At 59.0% G+C, this 17,416-nt stretch overlaps 1 protein-coding gene across 1 annotated transcript in view; it reads left to right on the top strand.

Annotated features, from left to right (window-relative positions):
- The first annotated feature begins 898 nt into the window (after positions 1-898).
- LRRN2 (leucine rich repeat neuronal 2) overlaps positions 899-17,416 on the top strand; it is a 58,516-nt gene continuing 41,998 nt past the window's right edge. Inside the window, exon 1 of the mRNA XM_055144956.1 lies at positions 899-1,292. The gene's annotated coding sequence lies outside the window, so the exon portion shown is untranslated. The remainder of the gene's footprint in view (positions 1,293-17,416) is intronic.

Here is a 17,416-nt window from a genome sequence, read left to right as displayed (position 1 = left end):
CAGGCCACAGAGCCAGCCGCACAAAAGCCCCCAGGCATGGAGTCTCCAAAGGGCTATGCCCTTGGGGAAAGCCAGGAAGCGCTTTTTTGGGGTCTGGCCAGAGCTCAGAGGAGTCACTGAGCGCAGATCCCAGGCGGGGACGCTGGGTGGAGGCCCCTCCTAGCACCACTCCCCATACTCTGGGCTCTCCTTGCCCACACCCCAGTTGTGGCTTCCCAGGCCCGTTTGGTGTGGCTGCCACTGAGCTCAGCGTGCTACACTGTTTCCGCGTGGTTCCCTCAATGCCCGGCTAAAGCATGGGGTCCCTGAGCCCAGACCGCATAAGGACCCCTTCACTCTCCTAAGCTCCAACCAATGGCACCCAGACTTTCCAGGTGTCCCTCATGCCAACCTAGTCCCCCAAAGCCTGCCCCTAGGTGGCTGGACAGTTCCTGGCCGACACTTGGACATTCACATCCTTTGCTGAGGGCCAGGATGGGGCCTTGCCCGAAGCCAGTGCTGCCCACCTCAGGCCATGCTGGGATGACCCGCCCCATTCTTTAAGGCGCCAAGAGCCCACGGAGGGGAGGGGGGCTGATTCTCTGCCAGCTCTGCGCTCTGAGTCAGGAAACTGGCCTTAGGTGCAGGTGCTGGGGCCTCGGCCCGTCTAAACGTGTTTCCCCATCTGTCCCCCCTGGCCTTCGCAAAAGGGGGCGAGCAACGCCCGAAGGGCACCCCATTCTCGGCTCAAACCAGGCGCAGGGCCCCTCTCCAGCAGAGAAGCCTCGCCAGAGAACACCCCCGCGGCCGCCCCCTCCCCAGCCGTCTCTACCCTACAGCTTCAGCCGGGGCCCCGCCCAGCGCCGGCCGCGGGGTGCGTGCGTGTCGGGGAGAGGGGCCTCTGGCCACTCAGGAGTTAAACGGCAGCGGGACTGGAGGGGGTGGCGTGGCCTGCAGACGGGGCGGAGGCGACCGGAGCGGGCTGGAGGCTGGGAGAGCCGCGGAGCAGCGAGCGCCGGCGAGCGGGGCGCGGAGCGCGAGGGGGCGCGGGCCGCGGGGGCCTGCTCGGTGCCCGGCGGCGGCAGCGCGCAGAGGGGGCGCCCAGCCTCGGGCCACGACGCGCGCGGGGCGCGGGCGGGGACGCGGCGCCGCTGCCCCCGGCCCCTCCCAGGACCCCTCGGGGCGGGGCGGGCGCCCCCGACCCTCCGGGCTGCGCCGGCGGTGGCGCGCGGACCTGCCTCCCGGCCCGGGCTGCAGCGAACGGGGCGCGGCGGCGGACGGTGGCTCCCCCGAGCCCAGACGGCGCCCGCGGGGTGAGTGTGCGGCTCGGGGCTGACCCCCCGCGGGCCCGGGGGGCCGCCTGCAGGGGAGCGGGGTGCGGGGAAGCGGCCGCAGGGGCGAGGCGCGGCGGGCAGGAGCCGGGGAAAGGGGGGCTGGCTGCCGGCAAGCTCCGGACTCGCGCGCGGGGGAGGGGCGCGGGGCCTCCATCCTGCCCGGAGGCCCGGAGCACCCCAAACTGTTGCTGGGCAGAGATGCGGAGGGGTGCGGGCGGGCGTGACGGGGGGCGCCGTGGCCGCGCCGCGGGGACGGCCGCTGGCTCGGAGCTCGGGGTCCTGCGCACGGGCAGGACGGCCTTGGCGTCTGTCCGAAGTCTGGGAAGCCGAGGGACGGCGGGGCGCGCGAGGGGCCGCCCGCGGCTGGGGACTGGGGGGCCCGGGGCGGTCGGGGCTCCGCAGCCCCCCACCCCAGGCGGAGGGCGGCAGCCACAGGTGGGCCGTCTGTCCTGCGGGCCGAGGGGCCCAGCCCGCCCGGGCGCGGGGCTGCCCTGCAGGAGACCCGGCCCCTGGACGTGTGTGCGCCCCCCCTGCCCCCACCTCCTCCCCACCCAGAGCAGAAGGAAAATGTCAGCCGGGCTTTGTGCGCGGCCCGGGGCTGCCGCAGCTCCCATCTGTTGGAGCAGTGGACAGCGGAAGGGGGACCCCCCCCCCGCCCCCGGGCGGGGAAGAAAAGGACCTACGAGGGCTGGGCCGGGGGAGCTTGCCGCTTGGCCACCTCATCTCAGTGGGCTGGGGCTCCCCTCTTCCCTGCAAGCCCGGGTCCCCTTCCCGGTGACCCGGGAAGAGAGAGCTCAGGGCAGGGGCAGGGGCGTCCCTGTGCATAGCCTCTTGCCAGAGATTCCCCAGCAGGGTCTGACCCACTTCCCGCCTGGGTCGGTACCCTGGTGATGGCGAGAGAAGGCTGCAGGCCCTTCCCTGGGGGGCTCTGCAGACTCCTCCTCCCCCCACACCTGGGAGGGAACCTCAGGACTTAGACCTGAAATTAAGGCCTTAGGGCTGTGGGGACTGAGAGCTGCCCAAGGGCTGGCTGACACCTGGTGTCTGGGAGCACCCTAGGACCCCCAAGACACCAAGGGGCCACGCACTCAGGGCTCGGTCCTGCAGAGCCATGTGCCCAGGGACAGCACAGCTCCCCACCCCCCACACCTTCTGCAGGCCGCCCTCCTGCTCTCTCTCCCCTGCCCTCCTCTCCTCTCCCCTGCCCTCCCCTCATCTCTGTCCCCACCTGCCCTCCTCTCCTTTCTCCTGCCCTCCTCTCCTCTCATCCCTGCCCTCCTCTCCTTTCTCCTGCCCTCCTTTCCTGAGCCCTCCTCTCCTCTCGTCCCTGCCCTCCTCTCCTCTCATCCCTGCCCTCCTCTCCTCTCTCTCCTGCCCCCTTTTCCTGTGCCCTCATCTCCTCTCACCCCTGCCCTCCTCTCCTCTCTCCCCTGCCCTCCTCTCCTCTCCCCCCTGCCCTCCTTTTCCCTGCCCTCCTCTCTTTTCTCCCCTGCCCTTCTCTCCCCTGCTGTCCTCTCCTGTCTCTCCCTGCCGTCCTCTCGTCTGCCTTCCTCTACCCTAAACTCCTCTCCTTCCTCTCCCAGCCCTCCTCTCTCCTTCCCTGCTCGTCTTTCCCCTCCTCTCCCCTGCCCTCCTCTCCTTCCTCTTCCTGCCTCTGAGCCTCCCTTTCCTGCACACTCCCCTCCTTCCTCTCTCAGCCTCCCTGGCTTCCAGGTGCCTGTCCCTAAGTTTGTCCCTTCGTCCCCCTCTGCATCTGAAGCCACAAGTTGAGCCCGTGTGCCCTCCCCGGCCTCCATATGGTGGACACCCTCTCCCCAGTGGCTCTACTTGGCAGGCCTCGCAGCGGCTGGCCCCTGGTATGGCCCCTGAACCCTGCCATTTGCCCCCCTCATCCCCCACCTCCTTGCTTCTATTTGTAAGGAAAAAGAAAATCTATTCTTTTTCTTAAAAATTCATTCTTTCATCCATTCCACAGTTTACTGAGCACCTATACTGTGAACTGAGAGCTATTTGGGGAGCCAGGTGTACAGCAAGCAAACCCGTTACATGAGAGCAGAAGTAAAATTGAGTCTGGACTTTAAACCTGTGTGTTCTGTGCCTGCCAGACTGTTTCCAAAACCCATCCTTTGGGGGAACTGTGTGTGTTTGCGTGTGCGTACATGTGTGCATGTGTGTCCAATCCTAATGAGTCTTCATCATCTTCACAGTGATGCAGTGATAACCTCTAACATCACAGTCCCATCTTGTACTGTTCCAGGAATCTAAAGCTCGCAAACACAGGGCCATCCTGTCCTTAAGACACATCTGACCTGAAAGCAGGGACTGGACCGGTTCCTAACTCACCTTTGACCTGGGGGCGCAGAGAGTAAGCCAGAGCTTTAGACAGAGGGAGCAATACCCATGTCATTGAGGCCCCCCCAAGCACCCAGAGAAACTTCCCACAAATGACCTCTTTCAGTCTTGCAGGCACCCTGCTAAGACCTAACTGAAGATGCTGGACTGGAGCGATTGTACAGCCGGTAGGGCGTTTGCCTTTGCATGCAGCTGACCCGGGTTTGATCCCCGGCACTCCATATGGTTCCCCGAGCACCATCAGGAGTAATCCTGAGTGCAGAGCCAGGAGAAACCCCTGAGCATTGCTGGGTATGATCACAAAGCCAACCTCCCCCAAATAAATATATATATAAATGAATAACTGAAGATGCCTACTTTAGAGCCGAGACTCTTGCGAACCATTGAGGAAAAAGTCACTTCACAAGTCCCCAAGGTCCCCCAAGGTCTCCGTTTAGAAATCCCAGATTCCTACAGATCATTTGGCACTGGACTGTCTGACTGTGGGTAACCTGTCCAAGCATCTATGGATTTCATGGTGACCACATGTCCCAGAAGCTTCCTGAGCTTCCTGATCCTCCAAGCAGAGTATGTGGCTATAGGATCATGCCTAGCTGTCCAGGAAGATTTCTCAGTGGTCAGAAAGGCTTCCTGGAGGATCTAGGAGCTGGGAGAGGAGGCAGGAAGGCCATGGCTCCTTCTGATGCGACCACATCTCTGTGTGGCATGGCAGGCAGGCACCCTCAGCACGCGCCAGGTGGGGTTACTCCAAGTCTGCAGTTTCCGGTGGGGTTAGGCGGCGGGGGAGCTTGATCCTTCCTTGGCCACTAATGAGTCAGTGTCCTCAGGTGTCCTCAGCCTCCTCGGGCAAACCTGGGCTCTGTGGGCACTCCAGGGCCAGGACTGGACTGGGGGACTTAGAGTAAGGAGAAGCAAAGAGACTGGATGGGGTGGGGAAGGGGGACTTGGCTCTGGAACAATCCTCTGGAGGAGGATCAGGCAGATTCGCTGAGGAACCAAAGCCAGAAGGCAAGAGGCTTGTGGAGAAAGGGGTGCTGGACAGCGAGCAGTGGGTGGAGCTGCAGGGGGCACCCAAGAAGGCGCCCAGGATGGGGACACTCGGCCCAAAGTCTATTCAAACCCCGGCTGCTTGAACAGACACAGGTCAGATCTTGCCCCACTGTCCAGGGGTTCAGAGTAAGAACAAGGATTCCTGAGCCACACCGCTAGGGTGACCTTGGGCAAGTCACCCGTCCTCTCGGTCTCCTCATCTGAAAATGGCTGAGTAATAGCATCTGCAGGGGGTGAGCAGGAAGTCAGCTGACACAGGCGACATAAGGGGCTTGGGCGAGAGTGAAGCACCACTTCAAGCGTCGCTGTTTCCGGTAGGGCTTGGAAGTGTCCTGTGGCAATGACACGGTCCTGCACCATGGGAGCATAGAAGGGCACTGCCTGTCTGTCCGTGGGTTTGGGGGACAAGGCTGGAAAAGGCATCGGCCCGGCAACGGTTGGGGTGAGGGTGCTGAGGGTGTCTGGGCTGTGGCGCCTGCAAGGGGGTGCTGTGGCTCCTGCAAGGGGGTGCTGTGGGGGGTTGCTCTTGGAAGCTACCAGCTGCACCGAGCTCATGTGCCCCCTCAGCCCTTGTTCCCAGTACCGAGAGTGTCCAGTCCTCTGGCCGGGGGGACACCGGGGGGAGAGCTGCTGTTGAGGAGGAGAGTGGAGCCAGTTCAGTTTGGAACGGTGCTTGTCTACACATCGCGTCCACCCACACCTTCCCTGCTGCTCGGCATTTGATGGGTTTGAAGTGAGTTCCCAGATGAGGAGCAGGTGGAGGGTGTCCGGGTCGTGCCCGTTCGCAGCTGCACCTCACATGCCGTCACAACCCCCCGGGCATGCAGCTCGTCCTGGGTGCCAGGATCTGGGCCAACGGCTCTACCACATGGTCCCGGCTGTCCCCAGGAGGATGAGCCTTTGGAGGTGGTCTTGCACAGAGATCTCTTGTTTTGTTTTGTTTTGCCATGCTCAGGGGTTGCTCCTGCCTCTCACTCAGGAATTACTCTAGGCTGTGCCGGGGGTGGGGCTCGGGGATCGAACCCAGGCCAGCCGCATGCAAGGCAAGTGCCCTACCTGCTGTACGTTTGCTCCAACCTTAAAGTTACAAAGATATTTATGACCGAGTTCCGGGCATTTATTTTTCTAACACCTCCCTTTACCAGTGTCCACTACCCACACCAGTGTCTCCAGCTTCCCTTGCACACCCCAGCCCGCGTCTGTGGCAGGCACTTTCCCCCTCCACTGTGGTCCTGGTGTCCCCTTCCCTAATTTACCCCTTCACCCCTGCCCCAGCGCCATCTTCCTACTGAAGTCCCGTTCTCTGCTCTTCATTTCTTTTGCCGTTGGGCATTTGATATTCTCCTACGAGGTTTCTTCAGATCCCACATATGAGAGATCAGTCTGCATGTGGGAAACCCCTCTCTGACCCAGGGCTCCCTCCCACCCCCCGGGGGGGTGTATCTCGGTCTCTGCTGTTCCTCCAGTTTGAGTTCCCCTGAGCCCTGTCCGAACCGGGGGTTCCTTCCCCTTCTGGGGACCTGCAGACAGGGGCTCCCCTCTTGCTCTTCCTCGTCTCTGTAAGCCAGTGCCTTTCCTTCTGTCTCACTAGGCACCTCGGGACCCAGTGGCCTTGGGGATGCAGGACCAAGAATCAGCTGCAGGCCCTTGTTGTGGGCTCTGGGTGATTTGGGGGGTGAAGTGAGCAGAGGACAGAGTCCAGATGCACTGAGGGAGGTATGGGTGCCACTAAGGGAGAGGTGGGTGCTGCTGGCACCTATGACAGAGTAGCTGTGTGCAGGGGTGGGGGTCACAGCCATAGACGATGCAGGAATCAGAGCCTTTAGTGGGGACCCTCGGGCCTGCTTCCCCAGAGCGTTTGGGGCTGCAAGCAGGGGGGAGGCAGAAGAAGGGCCGGAGAGGGCCTGGTTGGCTGTGGGGGGGTCTCAGTATTCCCAGATGGGCAGTTAGTAACACCTAGAAAGTGCAGGACCCAGAGAGGGGTGGCGGGTGGGTAAGGTAGAAGCATGAACATAGGGCATGGGGAGGAGATGACGCCATTGTTCCCGTAGTGCCCCCCTACTTCTGAACGCCCTGCCCCAGAGGTGACGGGAGCGGCGGCTCCTGGGCTTCAAAGTTCCTGGGGAAGTTCAGAGGTGATCAGCCAAAGGTTCAAGAAGGTTTGCCTTCTCCATAACCAGACTTGGGGTGTGCCTAGGGTGTGCCTCTTCATCCAGCAAGGGTTTCATTTCTTGTTTGCTTCTGGTTTTATCTTAGAGGTCGGGGACCCTGAGAGGCCGGGGATCGTACCTGGGACCTTCTGTGCCCCAGTCAATTATGCCCTCTGGTCAGCAAGAATTTTTTTCAGGCTACATCTGGGCCAAGTGCTGGGACCTGAGCAACCAGGAATGCCCAGTGGATCCCGCCCTTCCGTGGATTTAGTTCATTATTAATCACCTGGGGGCTGGTCCAGTCAACCTGATGCAGAGAGGAGGATGAGCGGGTGGGGAGTGTATGAGGAGGGAAGTGTGGAACCTGGCCGAGAAGCTTAGCTGGCAGGTAAAACCTTTGTGGGGCCAGGGGGCAGGGTCCCTGCTGGGAAGCCCCAGAGTTGGGGGAGACCGTCTCTCCTGAGGGGGAGCCAGAGTCCGTGCAGGGTTGGGATGGGGGACACCACCTGACCTTGCCGGGCCCCAGGGTCGGGGTCCTGCCCCAGCCCTTCACCCTATTGCAATGTTCTCAGCTAGTGAGGTGAGTGGGGACTTGCCTGCCAGCACCCCCACTGGGGGTGTTGGGGGCTGGGGGCACGGAGAAACAGAAGGCTCCGTCTTGACTGGTAAGCAAAGCTGCCGACGGGCTGGGGAGGCAAACCTTGTACTCCCAAGAGAAAGGAGGGAACAATACAGACAGTATTTAGAACCGAGTGCTAAACTGTGTGATTCGGACTATAAATGTTAGCGGAGCTGTGAGCTGTGGGGGAGGATACGGGGCGCGCTTCCCAAGGAGGTGCTGCGGGCCTGGCCTGGGAAACAGGCGGGGGATGGGGGGTGGCGGGGGTGGGGGGGGCTCGGGTTGGCAGAGGGATTTTCCCCAGGGAGCTCACAGGCTGAAGGGTGTCCATACTAGGAGGGGGGCATGGCATATGGTCAGCATCGAGTGGGCAAACCCCCAAGGACAGCACCTTTATTACTCGAGCACCTTGATTAAGCAGCACCTTTATGACATCCAGGTTTCTGGCCTCCCCTGGATCCGATTGGGGTGGGAGAGCAGCCTTTGAGGGCGGAAACCTGCTTCTCTGTGTCTCCAGCTGGGCCAGCTGGTTGCTGCCCTTTGAAGCCCTTTGGTCCCCTTCCCAGTTCTCCAGGTTCCCCTCTCTGCACCCCCCCATTTCCCAAAGAGGGCCTCCCCTTCTCTGCCCCCCCCCAGCTCTGAAACCCCTGGCCCGGTCACCTCGGGGACACTGTAGGGGACCAGTGCATTGTTCCTCCAGGCTCACCACTCAGGGGTCCCTCAGTGGGAGCTGCCGACAGTCTGCCTGCTTGGCACCTGGGCATTGACTTGGCCTTGCTGAGCCTCAGTTTCCTCCACTCCACAGAGTTGGGGTGGTGAGTGTCAGCACGGACACCATCCGTGCCCAGAATGGGACCGGAGCCTGGCTGTGTTTATATCACAGATCCACAGGGGAATCACAGGGCGTCACAGAGAGCTGAGGAAATGGAACCTGGGAAACATTAAACAAGCTGCTCGGGGCCACACACAGGGCGGAGCCAGAAACCAGCCCTGTGGCTGCCGTCGGACCCCGGCCCTCACCCCACCACCGCCTCGCTCAGCTGTGTGAACGCTGCTCCGGAGAACAGGCTCAGTGACCGTTCCTTCCTTCTCTAGCGATTCCCCTGGGCCACTCCTCTGAAGAATAGCTTTCCCAACACATCGCATTTCTTCCCCAGGTCCCCGGGGAGGTCCCGTAGAGTAGAAATGGGAATGAGCTGCCGCTTTATATGGGGGACAGAGAAATAAAGCAGAGCCATTTGCATAAAACCATATACTCTGAGCTGTGATTACTACCCGGGCACCTTTCTCTGGGCTGTGTCATTCAGCCCATCCAGCCCAGGCAGGTACTATAAGGCATCGGGTAAAGAGGCCGTGGCATGGAGGGTAGTCAGGGGGTCACTGAGTCCCACGGCTGCCGTAGCACAGGAGCTGGTCTCTGGGGACCCGGCAGGGTGAGCTGGAGGGTCCTGCAAGCTCTGTGCTCTGCAAGGTGTCACCCCCTCTCTGAACTGGGCAGCAGCACAGTGGTTAGCAGGCGAGGAGCTGGGAGAGGAGACCGGGGTCACTCGCTCATGGGGTCAGGACCCGTTTGCTGCAGCAGCTGAATCTGGCGGGGAAACAGGGAGCAAAGGGAGAGAGGGTCAGGCTCCCGTCTGAGCGAGAGGGAGTCCTGCATTCTCCGTGGGTGGCGCACATCATCCTTGAGCCCGTCCCGCCATGGGCCCAGGCCCACTGATGCGAGGCTTCCCTGACCCTCACCCGCTTTAGAGATGGACGGAACCAGGAGCCAGTTCCAGGGGCAGGGAAAGGCCGGGAGATGTTTTCTCCCGGACCCTCCACAGATGGCACGGCCACGCAGAAACCTTGATTTAGCCCAGAGAGATCCATTTGGGACTTTGGGCCTCTTGGCTGTAAGACAGGGACATTTGTCTGTGTGATGCATCCCAGCTGCAGTGGGCAGTGAGTAGAGGCTGCTGTGGGGGGAGCGGCCCCCTGACCCCACTCCAGCCACAAACCGTCACTTCCTGCTTCAGGAGGCCCACCTGAAACTGTCAGGCTTCCCCTGGGGGAAGTGGGCCGGCCCCGCCCTGGCTGCTGCTGCTTCTTCAGGAGTCCCCAGGGCTGAAACTATCCTCTTAGCCCGGCATCCGTTGTCAGCCGTGGCCCATGTGTGTCCCTTCTACAAGGGTCTGGGAGGAAGCGAAAGCACCTTCCAAGCTCAGGAGCAGGTTTGTGTTTAGTAGGAGTGTGGGCCCTGCCCCTGCCCTTCTCTGGCCTCAGTTTCTCAAAACACAGCAGCTTTAGCCTGAGCAGACAGGGGAGCCGCAGGGGACTTCATCCCAGCAGTCCAGCAGAAAGGAGACAGGGGTCTCTGAAGTGGGGTGTGGGCCATCGCCCTGTGGCCCAGCTGCCCCGATCACAGCTGACACTGACAGGTGGGAGCGTGCAGAACCCGAATGGGGTGGGGGTGGGGGTGGGGGTGGGGGTGGAGCGAGCCCCGCCCGCCTGGGATCAGCACCCCAATATAAGTGTGCAGTCTCTCCTCTGCCAGCTCTCCCTGCAACACACCTGAGCCACGGGCCAGCCCCCGGGGCTGCCAGCTCCCATGTAGGTCTCCATGGCAACCCCACATTTGCCGTTCTGGTTTCTAATGACTTATTGGCATGTGTCGTGATTTGCAGAGCTTGGCAGCGCGGGCTGGGGATGCTGGTAAGGATGGGGTAGTGAGAGGGGCCCGGCAGTGAGACAGGGGTGGGGGGTTGGCTCAGCCCCTCCTGGTCCTGGCTGATCGGCATTCTGGGGAAGAGGCTCCAGGCCAGACCCCTCTGAACAGCTTTCTCCCGGGCCCTGGGAGGCAGACAGATGGACAGACAGATGCAGAGTACAGCTGCTCACCTGTCAGCCCGGGGCGGGCACGGGGGCTGACAGCCGTGGGCGCCGTGCAGGTGGGAGCTCCTGGGCTCAAACCCTCCTGCCTGCTCCCACGGCTGAGAACAGGGGCACCCCCCCGCCCGAGCCAGCAGCCTTTGCCCCCAGAGAGACGCAGAGGCAGAGGGGTCCCGACAGCCCACCAGACAGAGCCCAGCCCAGCACTGGCTTGCTGAGGGGTCGGGAGAGCCAGCCCCGTAGTCTCAGGGGTGAGGGGCACCCCTTTTGCCTCTTTGCTAAAGCTTACCTGGCCAGCTCCCGGGGCAAAGGGGGGAAGCCTAAGACCAAGCAAGGACCCCCCTTAACATGCAGAGCTGGGGAGGGTGGAGACAGCCCTGTCTGCCTGGAACCAGCACCCCAGTGCAAGTGAGCTATGTCCTCTCTGCCAGGCTGTGGTTATCCCAGTGCTCCCCCCAACACCCCAGGGCTGCCGGCTCCCCTCACTCATGCTCCCTCTCTTCCATCTTCTGATGATGCTGTTGTGAGACACACACTCTCTCTCACACACGTACACTCACACCTACTCACACATACACACTCACCCTTTACATACACACACACTCACACACCTCCACACACTCATACACACTCACCCCACACACATTCTCACACACCTACATACATATTCACATTCATATGTGTTCATATGCACACTTATGCACATGTGCACTCACATATTCACACATCTGCACATGTGCACGCGCGCGCACACACACACACACACACACACACACACACACACTCCTTAGTCCTGAGAAGAGCCTTCTGTTCTGGGCACTGTGGCTTAGAACCCACAGGCCATCAGCTCTGTGGCCATGAAAACCGCTCCTAGCCCCTCTGAGCCAGTGCCCATCCCAGGGCTGGGAAAATGACAGCAGCTCTCCCTGGACACATTCTTGGCACAGAAGAGGCAATTCCTAAGTTAATCTTAATCAGCTACTCAAACAGGAGCAGTGGCAACAATCCTGGTGGGCTCGGCAGGGCTTTCTTCTTTAAATATTTAAGGAGCCTCTAAGTCTTCAGTAAGTATTTATTGAGCATCTACTTAGTGCAGATGCTATCCCCACGTGGGGTCTAGTGCCGCTGCTTAGTGAGGAGCTGACTGATGGGGCTGCCAGCCAGTCTCTAAGCACGCGGGTCAGGGAGAAGGGAGCCTGCCAGAGGGGGTGGCCCAAGGTCAGTGGTGTGGGTGGGCCTGAAGCTCTGGGAAAGGGCTGGCCCCAGAGAAAATGTGGAGCAGGCCTGTGAGAGGCGTCTAAGAGTGGCTGTCCACTACTCCTCAGAAGGGGTGAGACTGTTTTCAGATCGGAGTTGGGGGTCTCAGGGGCTGCCGTGCGGAGGAGCAGAGCCCCTCCTCTGGCCTTGAAGCTCAGGAACTCGGCTTCTCTGTCAGCGGTTGGGCTTGGGTCTGCAGCCAGTGTCTGTCTGTCCTCTCTGCCTCGTCCCAGGTGCCCAGGGCAGGCCCGGGGACAGGAGGGTCCTGGTGGGCAGCACGGCCACTGCTCTGCGCACGCCCCCAGCCTCCAGGCGCCTCGGCAGGAAGCTGCAGCTCAGCCAGTGCCTCCTCTCGGCCAGAGAGCGCAGACCCAGGAGGGGAGAGCTGGAGCGGGCGTCACAGGAAGGTCGCTCCTGCCTTCTGGCCCCGTGCCAGCTCTCAGACCTCTTCTCACGACCCTCCCACTGAGTTCCCGAACTTTCACCCTGCAGAACACCCCGGGGGGCTCTGGGGTGCAGTTTCTCTCAGAGCGACTCATGCACAGACACCCCTGACCTCACGGGGTTGAGATGGGATCCACCCACCGGATCCCACCAGCACCCACCGGCTCCTCCTCCTGCCCGCCACCCATATCTGCCTTCTCTTCTCAGCCAGGTCCTTCTAGAACTCTTCCTCCGGCCCTCAAACTCCCCAGGACCTGGCGTCTCTGCACTGCCCTCATGTGAAAAGCCCCAGTTCAGATTAGTCACTGTCGGCATGCAAGCCGCCCGCATCCAGATAACAGAACCTCCTAGAAAAACAGACACAAAACCAGGCAGATTGGTAGCTTTAAAAATTCACCACCATTGGGGCTGGAGCAATAGCATAGCGGTGCTAGGGTAGGGCGTTTGCCTTGCACGCGGCTGACCTGGGTTCGAATCCCAGCATCCCACATGGTCCCCTGAGCACCGCCAGAAGTAATTCCTGAGTGTAGAACCAGGAGTAACCCCTGTGCATCTCCGGGTGTGACCCAAAAAGCAAAAAAAAAAAAAAAATTCAGCACCATCAACCCAACGAATCCTTCAGAAGTGCCTGGTGTTCCTGCATCTCCCTCTCCTCTTTCCCACCTCCTGCCCCGAGCCCCACCTCCACCCTCTCTCTCAGCGAGGACCTCACTTCCCACTTCACAGAGAAGCAGAAGGAACGGGAGCATGGGCAGTTGGTCCCCCCCACCCCCAAACACACCTGCCTCTGCCCTGAGCCTCTCCCCCTGCCTGTTTCAGCACAGAGGGCAACGTTCCACTGCAGGTGTGTGTTTAGGATCCTTCCCGCCCCACGAAAATCTTCAACAACCTTCCTCAAGTCAGATTCCACTTCCGGTCCCCACCATCTCTCTTCTCAGACGAGCCAAAGGTCTTTCCCTCTGTTCCTGCTGCTGCAAACAGGGTCATAGTACCCACCCCCGGGGTGGGGTGCACGTCAGGGGTCGCTGTGACACTCACCCAGTGCACACTGGAGCTTGTACCCCTAGCTCACACCTTTTTAGTGGCTGTGCCTTTGGTTGTGGTGTCAGCTTATAGCTGATGCTGTGGTGCTCCTGAGACAACAGGCACCATTGCACCACCAGGAGTTCTAGAGGGACCTTGCTTGGCGCATGTGGGTGGCATCGGGGATCAGATTGGTGGTCTCGTGCTTGTAAAGCAGGTTCTTTTGCCATTCATTCCCCAGCCCACATGCCAGATTTCTCGAAACAGTTGGCGGTCCTGGCACTCTCATTTCTGCACCTCCCCCTTCTCTCTGCCTTCCTCCCCACCCTCACTGCTGAAACAGCTCCCCACATCACCAGGCTGCAGCACTGGGGGTGCTCAGAAGCCTCCTCTCTCCTCACACATTCTTTGTCTTGGCTTCTCCGACCCCGTGTTCTTGGCTTCTTTCGTTCTTCCTAAGCCGCCTTTGCTGACTCATCCTTCCCAGCCCAGTCTTGCAGCATGGAAGGCCCCTGTGGTCTGGTTCAGGGTGTTCTTTTCCCACGGGCTTGACCCAAGGCCATCTCCTGAGTGACTCCCACTTTCAGCCACATGCCCATGACCCCCCAACATACACTGAGCTTTTCATCTGAGCTCCACGGTTTTGCACCCACCTGCCCAGTGTCACCAGATATCTCAAGACATCTCAGAATTTGCATGACGACAAGACAGTTGTGATTCTTCTTCTCTTCCTCTTCCTGCCTCTCCACCCCTCTAGAACTTTCTCCAGGTTTGCTGCTTTGTGAGTGGTGCCACCTCCAACCAGATCCGTCTGCCAGGGTCATTGCCCACTCTCCTCTTCACCCCCATGTCCACTCTCTCACCGGCCCCTCTCTTCGAAACACCACCTCATTTCCTCACTCTTCCCCATCTTCAGAGCCTCCACTTCAGGTACCTCAGATCTTGCCTGGGCCACTTTAACCCTCTCACTTGGGATATTTATTTTAAAAGAAAATCAGACCTGTGAAGATAGTACAGTGGGTAGGCAACTTGCTTTCCGCGCACCTGACCTGGGTTCTATTTCAGCATCCCACATGATTGCCCAAGCACTGCCAGGAGAAATTCCTGAGTGCAGAGCTAGGACTAACCCCTGAGCATCATGGTGTGGCCCAGAAGCCAAAAATATTAACAAAAATTTCGTGGGAAAAGCCCGAGGGAAAAGTCAGGGGTGGGTTGGTAGACGTGACGACCAGAGCCATCGGTGTTCCCAGCAAAGAGACTCCTCTTCCTGTTTGTCACCCCACATTTGCTTGCACAGTCAGGACTCTGCCGGGATTTGGTGGAGATTAACTGTGCCTATCGGAGGGGAGGCATAGACTCCCCTTGACCGAGGGTGCTTCGGGGAACAATAGCCATCATCTTCCACCTCTGGGTTGTCATAAAACCCTGTAGAGCAGATGCTTGGTGATTGGTCTCTTGTGTCCTTTGGACCACCCAGTGAAGGAACTGGGGTATGTGAGTATGAAGACTTTTTCTGGCAGCTCAGAGAGGTTTAGTGACTTGCCTGCAGCCCTGGGCCGACAGCCAGGAGCACAGCTTCCTGCTCTTCATACTCACGTGCCTGCAGGAAAGGCTGCCTCAGGCTCGCGCCATCTAGCAGAGGAAGGACAAATGCATCTCAGGATGCCCAGATGGGGTGGAGGCAGGTGAGCCTGCTGGGTGCCACCCGTGGGTGCCACCCATGGAGTGCTGGAGGAGTGACAGCCTGTGGGGCCTCTGCTTTCCAGCGACGCACAAGAGTGTTCAGGCTGTCCTGGGGTGCCCCCGGGAGAGCGCCAATGCATCATAGAGAAACGAACAAGGCAAGAGCGAGGGTGGTGGGGCCTGTGGCGCACACAGGTCCCACGAACCCCAGTCCCTGCTGCCGGGGACGGTGTTGGGACTCTTGAGACACAAGCCTCCCTGGCTCAGCTCTGCCCACTTTGACAGCCTCTCCCCCCTCCCCCTTCTCTGCCTCCCATGAAGCCCACTGACTCTGGCTCCTCGGCCAGCCCAGGGGTTCCTGGTTCTTGAGGGTCTCCTGGGACCTTCCTTGCTTGGACCCCTTCATTTTCTCCTTCCTGGGCCTCAGGGATGGGTTCTGCAGATGGCGCTTGCAGGAGCCTTCCACGGAGCTGCCCTAGCTATTGGGTACACAACGCCATGGACTTGGTTTCAGGTCTCTTGGACGGGGCCTTCCCCTGGGCTGCACTGCTTGCTCCTCCGGATCAGACGGGCACATGTCCTGCTGGTGCTCCTCATGCCTGGCCCAGAGCAGCAACCACCTAGGGCGAAGGTTCACTGTGCACAGGCTGGGTGCTGTGTCCAGGGCTTTGTGTGAACTCGTCCAACCGCAAAGGAACCAATGTTTGTGGCGACTAGAGTCTGTTTCCTTAACTTTGTCCTTTTTTTAAAAAAAAATTGTATTATTTGCATTTTATGTTAAGCATTATAGTTGACTGGAGAGATAGCATAGAGGGTAGGGCGTTTGCCTTGCACGCGGCCAACCCGGGTTCAATTCCTCCGTTCCTCTCAGAGAGCCTGGCAAGCTACCGAGAGTATCCCACCCACACGACAGAACCTGGCAAGCTCCCCGTGGCGTATTTGATATGCCAAAAACAGTAACAACAAGTCTTACAATGGAGATGTTACTGGGTCCCGCTCGAGCAAATCGAACAATGGGATGACAGGGCTACAGTGCTACTGTAGTTCACAAAATTGTTAGGTATGTATGGTTTCATGCCTAAAATTTCCATCACCACATTCTGCACCTGCGTGTCTGCTTCCCTCCACCAACATCCCATACTCTCCAGATCCATCCAGTACCAACAAGTTGCATGATTTCATCTTTTTTACAGCTGAGTAGTAGTCCACTGTGTAAACGTACCACAGTTTCTTAATCCCACCCTCTGTTCGTTAGACACTTGGGTTGTTTTCAGATTGCAGCTATTGTAAATTGTGCTATTATGTAGCTATTGTAGTAGCTCTCGTGGATTGTGAATTAGCTATTGTGTCTTTTCCAGTCTGGCTTTGTCTTGTAAAGATAGATTCACTGGAAGGACAAAGGAATGCATGAGGGTGTCCTCTGTACCCTTTGTCCAGCCCCTCACCAGAACACAGCCTGCAGCCAGCATGGTCTTGGCAGGGCCTGTCCTAATCGCCCATCTCTGCGTGTGTCTACCAAGCACACACTCATCTTTTTAGCCAGGTGCCCCCATCCTGGGCACCCACGGACGGGTTCTTCCATTGCTAGGATTATATTCCTCCACAAACTTATACAAGAGGAGTTACACAACTTTTTGCTCTTGGCTCTTTTTTTCATCAGCATAATTTCCTTGAGGTTCACCCGTTGCTCGCTCTTGAGTTTGTTTCTTTCGTAGCTGAGTCAGAATGTGCCAGTTTGGCTAACCATTCACCCACCCAAGTACATTTGCATCATCTCGGTTATAAGAATAGTAGTTCATCCAGGGTCACACAACTGCTAGGGGCTCTACATGTTTAGAACAGAGACCTACCAGCTGTTCCTTGTACAGGGCTCAACCGAAGGAGGCTTCTTGGTTTCTGGTGAGCTAAGGTCGCAGCACGAGTAGTTGGCCAGTTGGTGTTGGTCAGGAGGATGTGGCGAAATACCATCACTATTTACACAGGTACTAGCAAAACATCTGATTTACCCTGTGCCGACACATCCACCAGAGAAATAATCCCTCCCAGCATCTTACATAACTGCACTTTCTGTTTTACTTGGAATATCAGAAAAGCAAAATTGGGACAGTAAATATGATCACATACAGAGCTGTGTTTTAGTGCCGAAAATGCCCAAAGCTATTGTTTCCAAATTAATATATGCCATATTTGCATGGTGTTTTGCATCTGACTTGCAGGTGGCTCATTTTATCAAAATGCAGAGAAGCCCTTCCAGCTCCTGCTTCTTGTCACCGCCACCCCCCTTCCCAGCTGTCACTGGTCTGGCTGTGGAAACGCTTCTCCCCCACCGCCCCCCAGTGGAAAAGCCAGCCACTGTGCGCGCGCGCGGTGGCAGAGGAGCCGAGCTCCTGCCCTCCGGCAGGGACCTGGGGAGATTTCATTAAGGAGGATTTGTGGCGCTGTTGGAAATTCTCAACCTCAGGTGTGGAGAGCCAAACACGATGAAGTGATTTGAAAGTGCCACAAGCTGGACTGATCTCTATGCTGTGGGCACAGCGCCCAGGAGGTCAGCGCCTCTGCCACCCCTTTGCCTGGAAGAGGGGAGTGAGGAGGGCCAACCGCATGGCCCGCGGGACATGCGGGGCGAGTGACTTCCAGGGAGAGTTTGGAAATGCGTC

Source organism: Sorex araneus, chromosome 7, assembly GCF_027595985.1.
Source record: "Sorex araneus isolate mSorAra2 chromosome 7, mSorAra2.pri, whole genome shotgun sequence".
In the NCBI taxonomy this organism is placed as follows: Eukaryota; Metazoa; Chordata; class Mammalia; order Eulipotyphla; family Soricidae; genus Sorex; species Sorex araneus.
Note: the sequence above shows the minus strand (reverse complement) of the source record. Positions and strands in the feature narration are given on the sequence as shown.